At 42.3% G+C, this 18,507-nt stretch overlaps 1 non-coding gene across 1 annotated transcript; it reads left to right on the top strand.

Annotated features, from left to right (window-relative positions):
• Positions 1-17,494: 17,494 nt before the first annotated feature.
• KEH32_t11 lies at positions 17,495-17,568 on the top strand. The gene has a single exon. It is a non-coding gene; the product is annotated as a tRNA-Met (tRNA).
• Positions 17,569-18,507: the final 939 nt, after the last annotated feature.

Genomic DNA, 18,507 nt, shown 5'->3' with positions numbered 1-18,507 from the left:
TACTTTTGAGAGGCCATGCAGTCTTCTGTCATCACTTTCTTTTTTTATTTTATGCAATTTCGCTCTTTCGACTTTTCATAATCTTGTCTAAGAACTTCCTACATGAGAATCTGAAACTCTTCTTATTGGCTAGCAGGAAGTAAGAAGCTTACTATAACATATTTATATGTATGCCCCGATGCACCGGAACGCTGTTTGAAGACGATTCTATTATCCGATGGGGGAATCCACTTCCTGAGAGTAAGATCAGACAGTTCTATCTAGGCGAGATGACTCAGGAAGAGTAAGATCCTCACTCGGCCGTGACTCGGTACCAATCGAGGTCTTCTGCCTTGAACTTCCTGCATATTCGACGGATTTCCTTACTTTAATGTATCATGAAAGTTGAAAGAGCTTCAAATACAGTCATTTATCGAGAGTTCATTGACCTAGAGTAGTACCTACCTATATCTGATAGCTTAAAGAGACCTGATGCTTAAGGAAAATAGGTAATACATAGATCGAAATTACTACAGATCAACTACAGGAAAGGACGGATGCCAAGAGACCGATTGAAAGAAAAAACGGACAGCTCGACCGATTGAGACAGCTACCGGGCAGGAGAGCTAGATTGAATAAAAGATTTCCTGTACGTATTGGCCAATGCCTAAAATCCTGCTGAAGCAATTGTTGGAGAATAAGCTTCTCTTGATTTAGCACCTACAAGAATACTTACCGAAGCCACTATGCATGCAAGCCTTACCAGTTGCCCCTTACCTTCAGACAGAAGAAAGAATACCTATTGCAAGAGAAAAAGAAGAGCAGGCAGTCAGAAATCGATAGGGACCCCCTAAGCTAAGCTTTATCTAGGAAACTTTGACCTTGATTGAATATGCTACACCTGACGAAAGAGGTTGGTCATTCGGAAGCCTACTTATGTGATGAACTAAGCCTTTGTCGACTTCGAAAGGTAATCCATATATCATAGGCCAGGCAATGGATGGTACTTAGTCTCCTCTTTGAACTTCTTCGTCAGAGGGAAGAGATAGCAGGAAGCTCTAAGGAAGCTCTATTCCTTCTTGCAGGGTGGCGTGCCTCCGTCAGGTGATTTTTTTAATTGGGATCCTCTCCCCATGTCCTTGAAACTATCATCTGCGCTTCTGGTCTTGAAAGCAATCTCCTCTGGAAAGCCATCACTCAGGCACAGGAAGAGAAGAGGTTTAGAACCCTCTATCCGTCTCTCTCAAGCCATTTTCAAAGTCAGCTGATCAGTCTTCTGTCAAGTAAGTTAGTAACTCGGAATCCATCGGCCAATTAACATTGCCGCAGATGAAGAATCTTTCATTCCGTGCTTTGTCCCTCGAGGTACCTGCGAATGCTTATGGATGGAAACTAGCCTTTCGGTAAGCTCAGTACTCGAGGGAGGAGAATCCACTCTTTACGTTACGGCTAGCAGTATCTGTTTCTGTATCGGCTTTATCTAGCGAGTGGGCTTCTTCGTTGAGTAGACGTCTCGAGGGAACAAACCAGACAAAATCCGTTTTTTTAGTCAAAACTCCTGCTTTCTCTTCCGGTTGCGTAAGTCGGAAACACGTTCAGCAGACAGATCAGAAAAGAGCTTTCACTACTTTTAGCTTGGCTTGACTTGACTACCGCCCTAAGCACAAGGAATAAAAGAAAGAAGTCAGGCAAGTGGTTTTCTCGATGAACTCCTTCCTTTTCTGCGCAAGCGAAGCGTCATAAATGCTTGGTTTTTAAGAGAGAGTTAGGAAAGAAGCTAGCATAGTTTCTGTTCCAGGGGTCGTAGAATAAAGAGAATGATTGTGGTTTCGGCTTTTAAGGGAAGGGAAGGGTTAGAGAAAAGGCAGCTTTAGGGAAGGTGGTGCTTGAGGACAGAGAAGAGAGAGGCTGTCGGCTATGGAGATAGAGACAGTGGCTTTCTGGCTTTTGAGATCAGATCCGCTTTCTGGTCAGGGGAGGAGAGGTGGTTGATTGACAAACTATCTCTGTCCCATTTCGACACACGACTAGCTGTGATTAGTCTTCCTTGTCCATGCCCAGTCTTTTTGATGATCTCACTAAAAAAGAAAAGCGATGGCAGCAGCAGCTGACTATGGCTATATATCCATTTAAATATCCGGATTATGCTACTGTTGCTACTGATGCAACTACCGGTGCCCATGCCTCTACCTCCCTCGGAACCCATGTTGCAGGTTGGCTATGCGCCCGGATCTCCACCACCTATTGTTAAGCCAAGTCGATGGAACGAAGCTCAAAGACCTAGAATTCCAGTTTCTCCACCGCTCCACGGTTTCGAAGCTTCGGCTTGACCGCCTGCTCAATCAAAACCGGGGCTTTCTGCAGTCAGTTCCCATTCACCTTGCCTGCTTTCAAGAAAAAAAGAAAAAAGCCCGATTGCCTAATGAATTCGTTGACTGCGGCTATGGTGGGTACCACCCCTCCCCCTCAATGTCCGGGATTCCTGTGCATGCTCCCGAGGCAGGAGGGGCAATCAATAGGTCTGGGTCGTTCCCAAACCTCTAAGGGTGCATTGGTTGGCCCTTTATCCCCAATCCATTCACCATAATAGCCAGCCGAAGGGAGCGATGGACACTGCTGAAATCGATAAGATTGAGCCGCCCGGTATGCGAAACGCCATAAAGCAACCGAGTTCTCTCCCACCGCCCCTATTCTCTCAATAAAGCCGAAAATAGATGGTTGAGCTGCGAGGGGGGCTCGCTCGCACTTAAGTCCAGACCCTACCATTCAAGCTTCCAATACTTTTGGCAGAAGGAAAGGGCCGAGGGGGCATACTAATCCAACGAACCGACATAGCGAAAGGCGAGTGTCTGGAAAACATCTGGCGGGGGAGATCTCAGAAGAACCGCGCCCGGTAAGGTACGCGCTATCGGTTCAACTCCACATAGATGTATCGTATCGACTCCTCCACCCGCAAAAAACAGAAAGCAAATCTTTCTCTGTCTCAGCTCCTGGACTGACCCGAAAAGGTAAGGGCTTGAATTAGCGAGCGAACCGTACCCACCACCTGCTGCCAAGTACTCCTCTTAGGAGGGTATACCAAAGTAGGGGTGCATAGTACCGCTTGACCAGTCCGACGTCCTAGGGATGAAGAGCTGGGAGGTCTCCCCCATTGCAGTGGGAACCTTAACTTGTCCTACTAGAGCCTAAATTCAATCATGTAGTGGCCATAGAACTACTGAAGTTTAGGACCACCCAGTAGGATGCACCTGAGCACTAAGCAACACTAGGAGATAGGTGATTTTCTTTTTTGGTTTTTCCTTGGCATGGGAAAAGATGGATGCTCTGTGAATGTGTGGCTAAACTTTGAACATCTAGGACTACCCTGTTCTTACCCCTAGACCGCTAGACTGAATCATATGGTATTTAGTGAACACCAATCCACCTTGGTAAATGATGTTCCTTAAATACCATCTGACTCAAGGTTTAGCCCATCTAAGGAGACAGGAGGGCACATTTTTGTTGAACATCATTCCATCTCGCAAGAAAGTTCCCCTTGAACCGTTCTGGGTCCGCCCATCTCGCCGACTGGTTCGTGTAGAAGAAGTTACACCCCCGAATTCTGAATCCCCTATTGTATTGACTATGTCAGATGAACCCGAAATCCCGGTTCCGCCTGAACCAACCACTCACGACATTCTCAAGGCTCTGTTAGCCCAAAAGGAAAGCGTCGAACCGAGCCATCAATAAGTCAGCTCCTTCTACTGCACCTCAAGCACCTCCGGTTCAGGTCTTTGATGATTGTGACCAATATGCTGAAGACTCTCCCGACCCAGGACAGCCTTTTTTTTGAACACGCCACAGCCCCCTTCCTTCCCCTAAACCCAGAACTGAAATGGAAAATTGGTTGAAGGAACAAGGGGAGCAGCTAGCCAAGTTACAGGAAGAGTTGAAGAAAGTGAAGGGGTCTGGAATAAAAACAACATGAAGGGATTGACCCTTTTTCCAGAGGTTTTTTTTCCAAAAAAAGTGAAAGATGCCTGACATAGACAAATACGATGGAACTGGCTAAGACTCATCTGCAGCTGTTTTTCTCAAATGTAGGTTCTATGGGGCGCAGATGGCCAAAATCTTTCCTAGAACTCTTTCAAGTAGTTGTTGGATAGTAAGGGCACAAATGGTGCAAAATGCATAAAAGTTTTTATAGAGTATTCATAAAAGAGCGGATATTGAACTTTTTTAATGGATAAAGAACCGCTTAGAATGGCGGGCATACATGAAAAGCTTATTGGCCCTAAAAAAAAGTGTTTAATAAGAAAACTCAATGACAGAGCCTTGCGGGCTCATTCGGTCCCTAACGGAGATGACTCCCTTGTTCTTGTTGAGGCGTCCTTGCCTCTGAATTGCGCTCTTGCTAGTGCCCAGCCAGGTTTGGGCAGCTCTTTGGAGAAGGACTTAGCCCCCCGTGAGGTTGGTAACAGTACACCCTCATCAGAAGTTCTGTTAGCTGAGATTGCCTCTTTGAGGAGAGAATGTGAATCTTTGAGAACCCTGGTGAAAAAAGAGGGCCGGGACAGCTCTTTTCAGAGTGGCCCCAAGAGTGTCTCAGCTGGGTCTAGTGCTTATAGTCCCCCTATTGCTGCTGGCAGAGGAGACAGGGGCAGGGGTAGGGGAAGGGGAAGGGGACGTGGTTCTTTTTCCCATAATACTGCACGGGTGGTGGGAACGGTTCAGAATGCAATAATGGTTCTGCTCCTCCTCTTAGTTATGCGGGGGCTGTGAAGGCAGGGAATCAATTACCTTGTAATAGCTCAGACTCCGCTATGAATTTATCTGACTTTGCTCCTGTTGTTGAGGAAGGTAGAGTGAGAGTAGCCCCTCCGTCAGGGGTAGCGAGGGGATGCAGGTGTGGGATTCTACTCTGGTAGGGTATTTTGTTGGCCCTAAACCGTCTTATTCGGCTGTGAATGCGACTGCCCACAGACTCTGGGATGGTTTAGGATTGGTGGAAGGAATAACAGAGGATCATTTTTTTTTCTTTTTCAAATTTAAGGGAACTGAGTCCCTGGATATAGTGCTTGATGGTGCTCCTTGGCATGTTTGGAATAGGCCACTTGTTTTGAAAAAGTGGCAGCCGAATCTTTCCCTGCTTAAAGAAGAGCTTCAGAAAGTTCCTCTCTGGGTCAGGTTCTATGGTATTCCTCTGGAGTTTTGGACGGCTACTGGGTTGAGCTACATCGCCAGCGCTATTGGAAAACCGCTCCACTCAGACAGAATGACAGGTGGGAAAAAACGCATTAGCTATGCAAGGATATGCGTTGAGGTTGATGCATCCAAGGATTTTGATTGAACATGCGAGGATGGGTCTTGGACGACGATTTATGTAGAATATGATTGGAAGCCTTCTCTTTGCTCTCAGTGCAAGGTTTTTGGGCATTCCACCGCCTCTTGTGCCCGTAACCCTAGTCCCACCTCTCCTAGGCTTGACAAGGCAGCCCCTGTGGTAGGACCGAGTTCTAGGGCTGAAGGAGAAGGTTGGATTGAAGTGGGCAAGAAGGGGAAAGGTAAGGCTGTTACTGAGGACTCCAGGGCCTTACTTGCTTGTGCAGAAGCTTCCCCCTCGGTTTGTGATGCTAAGAAGGGTGGGATAGTCTGTGAAGGGAAAAGTGCAGATCTGATTAGTCCTATTGGGATCACTGAAATTTCCTCGGCGGTAGAGCAAGATGGTGGGTCTCGAGTAGTCGAAGGCTTGGTCAATAATTTGGGTAGTGAGCTTCAGTCTGAGCAAGTAGCCACTCCGATCAACTCTAGTGATAGGCACATCAATGAGCCTCCTTCTGCTTCCCCGGAGAAGAGCCTCCTTGGCCTCTTGGCAAAGGACTCTATGGATAGGAAGCTTCCCGGTCAGAAAGGTGCCAAGGGTAGAAAGAAAAATGTTCCTTCCCGGAAGGAAAAAGTGATGCACTAGGGCACGGTGCACTTTTTGTGGTTTTTGTATTCCTCATTCTTTTTTGGTCTTGGAATATCCGGGGTCTGAATGACCCTTTGAAGCAGAAGGAAGTGAGGAATTGGATCCGTGAACAAAAGCTTTCTTTTTGTGGGCTGGTGGAGACGAAAGTTAAGGCAGTTAATAAAGAAAAGATCCTGAGATCCATTGCTTATCAGTGGGAAGCAGTGTACAACTATGATAGCTCTCCTAGGGGGCGGATTCGGGTGTGTTGGGACCCGAGTGCAGTTCAGGTTGCAGTTATTGGTCAATCGGATCAGTGCATGCATTGTAGGGTTCAATAAATTTCTGGTAAATGGAGTTGTGTGGTCTCGGTTATTTACGGAGATAACTGTCCTTCCAAGAGAGAGAGTTTATGGGCTGATCTTGCTTCGAGTGCTGCTTCTTTTGGGGGGATTCCGTGGCTGGTTATTGGGGATTTTAATGCAATCAGAAGGCGCAATGAGAGACTGGGGGGCTCTACTGAATGGCAGAGTTGGATGGATGACCTGGATAACTGCATAGTTCAGTCAGACTTGGATGATCTCAGGTTTAGTGGTCAACTCTACACATGGTGTAATAGGAGGGAAGGTGATACCATTGTGAGAAAACTTGATAGGGCGTTGGTCAATATGGAGTGGGAAGGGAGGTTCTCAGGCTCGGAAGCTATCTTTCTCCCAGCTAGTATTTCTGATCATTCTTCTATTCTTATTAAGTTGACGGAGTTGCCCAGGTTGAAGAAACCTTTCAAATTCTTCGACTTTTGGGCGGACCATCCGGATTTTCTTCCTTTAGTGAAGGAGGTATGGTCGGAAGAAGTGGTGGGTACCCCTATGTTTCAATTATGCTCTAAGCTTAAAAAGCTTAAAGCTAGGCTTAGAAACTGGAACAGTTTTCAGACATTGACTGTAGAGTTGCTCGAGCTAAAGAGAAGATGGAGAATGTCCAGAGACGCCTTCAGTGTAACCCTTTAGATCCTGACTTGATCAGAGAAGAGGTCAGGGCGGTTAGGGAGTATGTGGAACTTAGCAGGGCCGAGGTTATTCAATACTCGACCGACCCTTAATCCTAACCCTCGGGAGAGTACACCAACTAGTTGGCTATGTAAAAAGAGAGTGGGCTAAAGGGGCATTTTCTGAATGAGAAGATTCTCTTTCTACATTCTAGATATATCTTGCCTCTTCCTTCCTTGCCCGCCTCAGAATATTCCTTCCTTGAAGACTGGTGGGACGAAGTCGCATTGATTGAATCGGTTCTGGTCAAAGCTGAAAAAGTGAGGCTTGACTGGAGGAGTTTAAATCAAAAATGACCCGCTAATTGGGACCTGCAAGAAGGAGGTAAAGTGGATGTTCTCTTTGTCTTTTATCCTTCTTTTGTTTTCGTAATGAACCCTTAGTGGCTTTTCTCATTCTGTAGGACGATGATGACGCGGAATACTACGCTTTGGAGGCCGAGATCGCAGCGGAGATGGAGGAGGCTTCCGCCAGAGGAGGTATGCGTATGGCGGCACTCTTTAAGACTGGACGATCCTATTTGGTCAAATACCGGACGAGAAACTCCTATGTTCCTTTCATTACGGTATTTCCGAACAAGTTCCTGGATGACAAGCCTAAAGGTTATCTTATTGATGATATCGATATTGATGATAGTGACGATATCGATATTGATGATAGTGACGATATCGATATTGATGATAGTGACGATATTGATGATGACCTTGATACGGAGCTGCTAACTATGACGAATGTGCTAACTATGTATATGACGCCGAAAATAGACCGATTTGATATCACCCTTCAATTCGAATTAGCAAAAGCAATGTCTCCTTGCATAATATGGATTCCAAACATTCATGATCTGTATGTGAATGAGTCGAATTACTTATCTCTCGGTCTATTAGAGAACTATCTCTCCAGGGATTGTGAAAGATGTTCCACTAGAAATATTCTTGTTATTGCTTCGACTCATATTCCCCAAAAAGTGGATCCCGCTCTAATAGCTCCGAATAAATTAAATACATGCATTAAGATACGAAGGCTTCTTATTCCACAACAACGAAAGCACTTTTTCATTCTTTCATATACTAGGGGATTTCACTTGGAAAAGAAAATGTTCCATACTAACGTATTCGGGTCCATAACCATGGGTTCCAATGCACGAGATCTTGTAGTACTTATCAATGAGGCCCTATCAATTAGTATTACACAGAAGAAATCAATTATAGAAACTAATACAATTAGATCAGCTCTTCATAGACAAACTTGGGATTTGCGATCCCAGGTAAGATCGGTTCAGGATCATGGGATCCTTTTCTATCAGATAGGAAGGGCTGTTGCACAAAATGTACTTCTAAGTAATTGCCCCATGGATCCTATATCTATCTATATGAAGAAGAAATCATGTAAGGAAGGGGATTCTTATTTGTACAAATGGTACTTCGAACTTGGAACGAGCATGAAGAAATTAACGATACTTCTTTATCTTTTGAGTTGTTCTGCCGGATCGGTCGCTCAAGATCTTTGGTCTTCACCCGGACCCGATGAAAAAAATTGGATCACTTCTTATGGATTCGTTGAGAATGATTCTGATCTAGTTCATGGCCTATTAGAAGTAGAAAGCGCTCTGGTGGGATCCTTACGGACAGAAAAAGATTGCAGTCAGTTTGATAATAATCGAGTGACATTACTTCTTCGGTCCGAACCAAGGAATCAGTTAGATATGATGCAAAATGGATCTTGTTCTATCGTTGATCAGAGATTTCTATATGAAAAATACGAATCGGAGTTTGAAGAAGGGGAAGGAGCCGTCGACCCGCAACAGATAGAGGAGGATTTATTCAATCACATAGTTTGGGCTCCTAGAATATGGCGCCCTTGTGGCAATCTATTTGATTGTATCGAAAGGCCCACTGAATTGGGATTTCCCTATTGGGGCGGGTCATTTCGGGGCAAGCGGATCATTTATCATAAAGAGGATGAGCTTCAAGAGAATGATTCGGAGTTCTTGCAGAGTGGAACCATGCAGTACCAGACACGAGATAGATCTTCCAAAGAACAAGGCTTTTTTCGAATAAGCCAATTCATTTGGGACCCTGCGGATCCATTCTTTTTCCTATTCAAAGATCAGCCCTTTGTCTCTGTGTTTTCACGTCGAGAATTCTTTGCAGATGAAGAGATGTCAAAGGGGCTTATTACTTACCAAACAAATCCTCCTACATCTATATATAAACGCTGGTTCATCAAGAATACGCAAGAAAAGCACTTCGAATTGTTGATTCATCGCCAGAGATGGCTTAGAACCAATAGTTCATTATCTAATGGATCTTTCCGTTCTAATACTCTATCCGAGAGTTATCAGTATTTATCAAATCTGTTCCTATCTAACGGAACGCTATTGGATCAAATGACAAAGACATTGTTGAGAAAGAGATGGCTTTTCCCGGATGAAATGAAACATTTGATTCATGTAACAGGAGAAAGATTTCCCATTCCTTAGCCGTAAAGATATTTGGCCATGAAAAAGGGATTAAGTGGAACAAACAGGATTGGCCGGGTGGTAGAGTCGTGGAAACACTTGTTTATTCCATATTTTGGACCTTAGCTCCATGGAACAATATGCTACTGCTGAAACATGGAAGAATTGAAATATGAGATCAAAACACTATGTATGGATGATATGAACTGCCTAAACAAGAATTCGTCGAACGGCGAACAACCAGAGCCTATTACTCACTACATCAAACAATTTCCATTAATGAAACCATGTAAATCCATCAGAAAATCAAAAATACGCATGTCCGATGAAACGGTTGTTGCTATCTGCTCCAATAACGAATCATTGGTTTAACTGAATAACTAAAGAAAATAGATAGACCTTTCTCTTCGTCTCAGGTCGATGGATCTTCTCAATTGGAAGATCTCCCATATGGATAATACACATTCCAGTTGACCGAGCCTAATTCGTCTTGTTTTGTTCCGAAGCAAAGATATCCACGGAGGCCGGTTCGTCCTATTCAGATATTCACGACCAAGAGGTACTGGATTCTCTTTCGGATAGGCCCTGAAAGGAGAAGGAAGGCTGGAATGCCAACAGACGTCTGTCTATTCTCTAATTCACCCGACCCGATAGTACCCATTTTGGGAACGTCCAGTGCCAAAGTCACTGAATGGGTAAGTCGCCAATCCCTAAAACGGATGTACTTTATCTGCTGGGTTATGGGTACTAGTGGGTATTTTACCAGAGGTTTCTATCAATCTACCCTTGTGTGATTCCTGTTGAATCATATACTCGGGGGGTGGGTGCAGGGCGGACGATTTCCAAACGGACTCCTCATTCATTAGATAGAGAAGATCGCCAAGATTTCGTGATCCGCTGCCGAACCTATTCCAATTCCAACAGCTCGGACTCGGATCGTGGGGATCGCCGGAATACTTCGTATCAACAGATAAGATACTCGGTATATCAATATTGATTAGATCCGAAATCTGTTATTGAATTGCTCATTGAATGAGCATTCTCAATATTATGCCTTGAAGAGGACTCGAGGGGCCTTTCGGCGCCAGAGCCATAGCAAGACCACAGCACTCTTCCAGAGTTTTCTTTCAATCTTTTCTAACCATTGATAAGATCTAGACCAAATACGAGATGACACGACGTCGAAAGTAAACCTGACCGCTTTCTCTCCGAAAGAAATCGGAGAGACTTTCTGGCGGACGAGGTCATAGCACCGGAACATCAGACCATATTTTTGAAACTTTGATAATTGTTCCGATCCGGCCTAAAACACACGGCCGGAGGATCAAGGAAACTCTCAACAGAAGTCAACTCTCGCCCTGTACCACCACGCGCAATAAGCCAAACAGGCTTTAACCCGAGAAAAAGCTTTTCTGTCAGCAAGCCGGTGTCCTCATCGAGCTTCAAATCGAGATCAGTGGCAAAGCGCTCCACATGACCCCAATCCGGAGAACACGAAGACACAAGCATGTCTCGCACCATACCCATATGATAACAAGTGATTAATATTCCATCTGGGAACCCTAACCAAACCTGAAATGGGAGTGGTAGGATACCACCGGGAGAGAACGCCACAAGGATGTGGCGATACCAGTGTCTATTATAATGAGGACTCACGTGCTCTGGTTTTGCAGAATATCTAAGAAAACCAGCTTCACGAACTCTCATAGAGAGCTGCAGAGACGTCAGTCCAAGATTTCAAAACACCGGCATCCATGCAATCGCATGCCTCGAAGATCGTATAATTTATAGACTTCGCAACAAAGATTCGAACGATTAGGTGATTTTTGAAACATTCTTTTCATGGGGACACAATTCGAAGTGAAAAAAAAAATATTTAAGAAACTTATTTTCTTCAAAAGAGTAGATTCAGAATTAAGGTAAGGAATAAGAAATATGAAAATAAGGACTTCTGTTCGTAAAATTTGTGAAAAATGTCGACTGATCCGTAGGCGCGGACGAATTATAGTGATTTGTTCCAATCCGAGACATAAACAGAGACAAGGGTAATCTTTCTAAAAAATAACTTTCTTTTCTAAAGGGGAGGACCCATGTAAGAATAAAAGATCTGTTTTAACATGAAATGGATATCTCCGTATCTTTTCTTTCTGTATATTTCTGACTCATATTTATGAGACGATAAAATATGACAAAAGCTATACCAAGAATTGGTTCACGTAGGAATGGACGTATTGGTTCACGTAAGAATGGACGTAGAATACCAAAAGGAGTTATTCATGTTCAAGCGAGTTTCAACAATACCATTGTAACTGTTACAGATGTACGAGGTCGGGTGGTTTCTTGGGCCTCCGCGGGTACTTCTGGATTCAAAGGCACAAGAAGAGGTACACCCTATGCTGCTCAAGCCGCAGCGGTAAATGCTATTCGTACAGTAGTTGATCAGGGTATGCAACGGGCAGAAGTTATGATAAAAGGCCCTGGTCTCGGAAGAGATGCAGCATGACGAGCCATTCGTAGAAGTGGTATACTATTAAGTTTAGTACGTGATGTAACACCTATGCCACGGGTGTCGACCTCCTAAAAAAAGACGTGTGTAGAAATAAGAATGAAACAGATTTCAAGAGAAATAAATGATTCAATGATCTGATCAAATATTATAATAAGTATTATTATAGTATGGTTCGAGAGGAAGTAGTAGGATCCACTCGAACACTACGGTGGAAATTTGTTGAATCAAGAGTAGACAGTAAGCGTCTTTATTATGGTCGTTTCATTCTGTCCCCGCTTATGAAAGGTCAAGCCGATACCATAGGTATTGCCATGCGAAGGGCTTTACTTGGAGAAATAGAAGGAACATGTATCACACGTGCAAAATCTAAGAAAGTAGCACATGAATATTCTACGATAGTAGGTATTGAAGAATCCGTACATGAAATGTCGACTAAATTTGAAAGAAATTATATTGAGAAGTCATCTGTATGGAGTTATAGACGCATCCATCTGCGTCAGGGGGCCTAGATACGTAACCGCTCAAGATATCATCTCACCACCTTACGTGGAAATAGTTGACACGACACAACATATAGCTAACCTGACGGAACCAATTTCTTTGTGTATTGAATTACAAATCAAGAGAGATCGCGGATATCGTATGAAATCCGCAAATAACTCTCAAGATGGAAGTTATCCTATAGATGCTGTATCCATGCCTGTTCGAAATGCGAATCATAGTATTCATTCTTATGGGAATGGGAATGAAAAACAAGAGAGACTTTTTCTAGAAATATGGACGAATGGAAGTTTCACTCCTAAGGAAGCACTTTATGAAGCTTCTCGTAATTTGATTGATTTATTTATTCCTTTTCTACATGCGGAGGAAGAGGACATTAATTTCGAAGAAAATAAAAACAGGTTTCCTCTACCCCTTTTTACCTTTCAAGATAGATTAACTAATCTAAAGAAAAACAAAAAAGGAATTCCATTGAAATTGATTTTTATTGACCAATCAGAATTGCCTTCCAGGACCTATAACTGTCTCAAAGGGTCCAATATACATACATTATCGGACCTTTTGAATAACAGTCAAGAAGATCTTATGAGAATTTCATTTTTTCGAATAGAAGAAGTCAAACATATATTGGACACTCTACAGAAGTCTTTCGCAATTGATTTATCTAAGAAGAAGTTTGAATTTGAAATCCATTGTAATTATTTCATTAAATTTTGATAATAGAAAAAAAATGAGAAAGAAAAAAAGAAGAAAATTCGTTTTTCATCTTTGGCACGATCCGTATTTTCCCGGAATGGATCATAATAAAATAAAATTAATGTATCTAGGGAATAATCACTTCAAAGTCAATCTTCCCTAGATACCTACATCATCGTATTTAACAGTTGAATCAATTTGAAAAAGACCTAAAGTTAGGGATTTATCAATAGGTAATGTTGCTCCAATACCTAACCAAAGAGCTACTACGGTACCGATCAAAAAGACTGTTGTAGCTACTGGACGACGAAATGGATTTTGGAATTTATTGACATTATAAAAAAAAGGTACTGTCAATAATCCCATTGGTACTGAAACCATTAAAAGAACACCCAATAACTTATTGGGCACTGTGCGGAGTATTTGAAATACGGGAAAGAAGTACCATTCGGGTAATATTTCCAAAGGAGTTGCAAATGGATCTGCCGGTTCACCAATCATTGACGGTTCTAGAACCGCTAAGCCTACATTACATGCGAGAGTACCTAGAATTACTACTGGAAAAATATATAAAAGATCATTGGGCCATGCGGGTTCTCCATAATAATTATGCCCCATTCCTTTAGCCAATTTAGCTCTTAATACCATAATGATACCATGAGCGCTTTAGGGCGGCCCCAAGATATGTTTTCAGATACCGCTATACAATTACAACCCATCTTTTCTCAATGGGTACAAAACATTCATGCTTGAGCACCTGGGGTAACAGCTCCTGGTGCAACAACAAGTACCAGCTTAACTTGGGGGGGTGGTGAGTTAGTAGCAGTAGGCGGCAAAGTCGCTTTGTTACCTATTCCATTAGGAACCGCAGATTTTTTGGTCCATCACATTCATGCATTTACGATTCATGTGACTGTATTGATACTACTGAAGGGTGTTCTATTTGCTCGCAGTTCCCGTTTGATACCTGATAAAGCAAATCTTGGTTTTCGTTTCCCTTGTGATGGACCTGGAAGAGGGGGGACATGTCAAGTATCCGCCTGGGATCATGTCTTCTTAGGTCTATTCTGGATGTACAATTCAATTTCGGTAGTCATTTTCCATTTCAGTTGGAAAATGCAGTCGGATGTTTGGGGTACTATAAGTGATCAAGGGGTGGTAACTCATATCACAGGAGGAAACTTTGCACAGAGTTCCATTACTATTAATGGGTGGCTCCGAGATTTCTTATGGGCACAGGCATCTCAGGTAATTCAGTCTTATGGTTCTTCATTATCTGCATATGGTCTTTTTTTCTTAGGTGCTCATTTTATCTGGGCTTTCAGTTTAATGTTTCTATTCAGTGGCCGTGGTTATTGGCAAGAACTCATTGAATCCATCGTTTGGGCTCATAACAAATTAAAAGTTGCTCCTGCTACTCAGCCTAGAGCCTTGAGCATTGTACAAGGACGTGCTGTAGGAGTAACCCATTACCTTCTGGGTGGAATTGCCACAACATGGGCATTCTTCTTAGCAAGAATTATTGCAGTAGGATAATGGCTAGGAGGATTTGAAAGGCATTATGGCATTAAGATTTCCGAGGTTTAGCCTCGGCTTAGCTCAGGACCCCACTACTCGTCGTATTTGGTTTGGTATTGCTACCGCACATGACTTCGAGAGTCATGATGATATTACTGAGGAACGTCTTTATCAGAACATTTTTGCTTCTCATTTTGGGCAGTTAGCAATAATCTTTCTGTGGACGTCCGGAAATCTGTTTCATGTAGCTTGGCAAGGAAATTTGGAGTCATGGATAAAGGACCCTTTACATGTAAGACCTATTGCTCATGCAATTTTTTATCCTCATTTTGGTCAACCAGCTGTAGAAGCCTTTACTCGAGGGGGTGCTATCGGCCCAGTGAATATCGCTTATTCCGGTGTTTATCAGTGGTGGTATACAATCAGATTGCGCACCAATGAGGATCTTTATACAGGAGCTCTTTTTCTATTATTTCTTTCTGCTATATCCTTAATAGCGGGTTGGTTACATCTACAACCCAAATGGAAACCAAGTGTTTCGTGGTTCAAAAATGCCGAATCTCGTCTCAATCATCATTTGTCAGGACTTTTCGGAGTAAGTTCCTTGGCTTGGGCAGGACATTTAGTTCATATCGCTATTCCCGGATCCAGGGGAGAGTACGTCAGATGGAATAATTTCTTAGACGTATTACCGTATCCTCAAGGGTTGGGACCACTTTTTACGGGTCAGTGGAATCTTTATGCTCAAAACCCTGATTCGAGTAGTCATTTATTTGGTACTTCCCAAGGAGCCGGAACTGCCATTCTAACCCTTCTTGGGGGATTCCATTCACAAACGCAAAGTTTATGGTTGACCTATATTGCTCATCATCATTTAGCTATTGCATTTATTTTTCTCGTTGCTGGTCATATGTATAGAACTAACTTCGGAATTGGACACAGTATCAAAGATCTTTTAGAAACACATATTCCTCCGGGGGGTCGATTAGGACGTGGGCATAAGGGTCTTTATGACACAATCAATAATTCGATTCATTTTCAATTAGGTCTTGCTCTAGCCTCTTTAGGGGTTATTACTTCCTTAGTAGCTCAACACATGTACTCTTTACCTGCTTATGCATTCATAGCACAAGACTTTACTACTCAAGCTGCCTTATATACTCATCACCAATACATCGCAGGGTTCATCATGACAGGAGCCTTTGCTCATGGAGCTATATTCTTCATTAGAGATGACAATCCGGAACAGAATGAGGATAATGTATTGGCAAGAATGTTAGACCATAAAGAAGCTATCAAATCTCATTGTTGTTGGGCCAGCCTCTTTCTCGGGTTCCATACCTTGGGCCTTTATGTTCATAACGACGTCATGCTCGCTTTTGGTACTCCGGAAAAACAAATCTTGATCGAACCCATATTTGCCCAATGGATACAATCCGCTCATGGTAAGACTTCTCATATGGGTTCGATGTACTCTTATCTTCAACGAATGGTCCAGCATTCAATGCTGGTCAAAGCATATGGTTACCTGGCTGGTTGAATGCTGTTAATGAGAATAGTAATTCACTCTTCTTAACAATAGGTCCTGGAGATTTCTTGGTTCATCATGCTATTGCTCTAGGTTTGCATACAACTACATTGATTTTAGTAAAAGGTGCTTTAGATGCACGTGGTTCCAAGTTAATGCCAGAAAAAAAGGATTTCGGTTATAGTTTTCCTTGCGACGGCCCAGGACGCGGCGGTACTTGTGATATTTCTGCTTGGGACGCATTTTTTTTGGCAGTTTTCTGGATGTTAAATACCATTGGATGGGTTACTTTTTATTGGCATTGGAAACACATCACATTATGGCAGGGTAACGTTTCACAATTTAATGAATCCTCCACTTATTTGATGGGATGGTTAAGAGATTATCTATGGTTAAACTCTTCACAACAACTCAATGGATATAACCCTTTTGGTATGAATAGTTTATCGGTATGGGCGTGGATGTTCTTATTTGGACATCTTGTTTGGGCTACTGGATTTATGTTCTTAATTTCCTGGCGTGGATATTGGCAGGAATTGATTGAAACTGACGCATGGGCTCATGAACGCACACCTTTGGCTAATTTAATTCGATGGAGAGATAAGCCAGTGGCTCTTTCCATTGTGCAAGCAAGATTGGTTGGATTAGCCCACTTTTCCGTAGGTTATATATTCACTTATGCAGCTTTCTTGATTGCCTCTACATCAGGAAAATTTGGTTAATTTAGTTTTTTTTATGTACTGTATCAGCAACAATCTCATTTGTTTCAATGGAGAGGGAGGATTTGCCTTCTTGTATTTTTACATCTAGGATCCGAACTGTATTATTGATAATAATAATTGATAATAATAGGAACTGAACATTATGGCAAGAAAAAGTTTGATTCAGAGGGAGAAGAAGCGGCAGAAATTGGAACAGAAATATCATTTGATTCGTCGATCTTCAAAAAAAAAATAAGCGAAGTTCCATCGTTGAGTGAAAAATGGGAAATTCATGGAAAATTGCAATCCCCACCACGTAATAGTGCACCTATACGTCTTCATCGACGTTGTTTTTTGACTGGAAGACCTAGAGCTAACTATCGAGACTTTGGGCTATCTGGACACATACTTCGAGAAATGGTTCATGCATGTTTGTTACCGGGCGCAACAAGATCAAGTTGGTAAGGAAAAAAATATCGTTTCATATTTGTATAGATCTCTATGATCTATGATCATAGAGGGGCCCTCTTTACCATTCTGTATAAATGGACTATTCTATTTGTATAGATATGGTAGAGGGGTGTATCCAATTTTTTTTCGTCCATTGGTTCCCAGTTCTTCATCGCGGAGTAGAGCAGTTTGGTAGCTCGCAAGGCTCATAACCTTGAGGTCACGGGTTCAAATCCTGTCATCCCTACCTATTACTTCTCTTATGGGCAGTAACGAGGGATTAATATTAATTAAGATCGATTGAAATTGGACATAATCTTTCATTTTTGCATGCTATACGTATGCAAGATATGTTTGGGGGTAAAAAAACCTTTTCTTTACACTACAGTCGTATCTCCTGTAATAAGAAAGCGCTCTTAGTTCAGTTCGGTAGAACGCGGGTCTCCAAAACCCGATGTCGTAGGTTCAAATCCTGCAGAGCGTGATTCCGTTTATGTTATGTCGAATCACAATAAAAAAACTTAACAAAAAAAAGTTTAATTGAAACTTGAATTTGACCTCCCGCAGGGAGGAGGTCAATCAAAAAAAATAAATGTTACTCAATCAAAGGTCCAACTGATCACCACGTCTGTATTGTAAATATGCAGTTACGAATAATCCTGCCAAAGTAATAGGAATTAGACCTAAGACGATTCCAAATAGAAAAACTTCAATCATTTCGGTTTTTTGAGGGGATAAAAAGATGGGTAAAATCTATCCCTAAATATTAATCTGAATTATCCGCGAATCTCAATAACCAAGAATTGGCAATTGATGTGGAAAGGAACCATGGAACACCTGGAATCTCAGAGAAATATTCCATTTTTTGAATTGTTCATTCAATTCATTTCAAATAAGTCGTATCTTATTCAAACCAATCAATAGAGCTGGGGTTATAGTTAAAGCAGCCAGTGGAAAACCGAAATAACTAGTTATAGTAGGCATGAAAGAGCTAAATTAGATATGTTCTTTTGTTACATATGTTGATAAAACACTTACCTAAGTTTCCATTTTCCCAGATACAACAGTGACGGTAAGAAAAAACCAATTGACAGGATTAGTTTAGTTCAATTGAAAGTTCTTGATTCATCAGCTGTGACATCGATCGGTCCTGTGATTCCGAATCGACAGATTCATTGTGCAATTC

The sequence above is a fragment of the mitochondrial genome of Phoenix dactylifera (genome assembly GCF_009389715.1).
Source record: "Phoenix dactylifera mitochondrion, complete genome".
In the NCBI taxonomy this organism is placed as follows: domain Eukaryota; kingdom Viridiplantae; phylum Streptophyta; class Magnoliopsida; order Arecales; family Arecaceae; genus Phoenix; species Phoenix dactylifera.
This window is presented reverse-complemented; position numbering and strand designations above follow the sequence as displayed.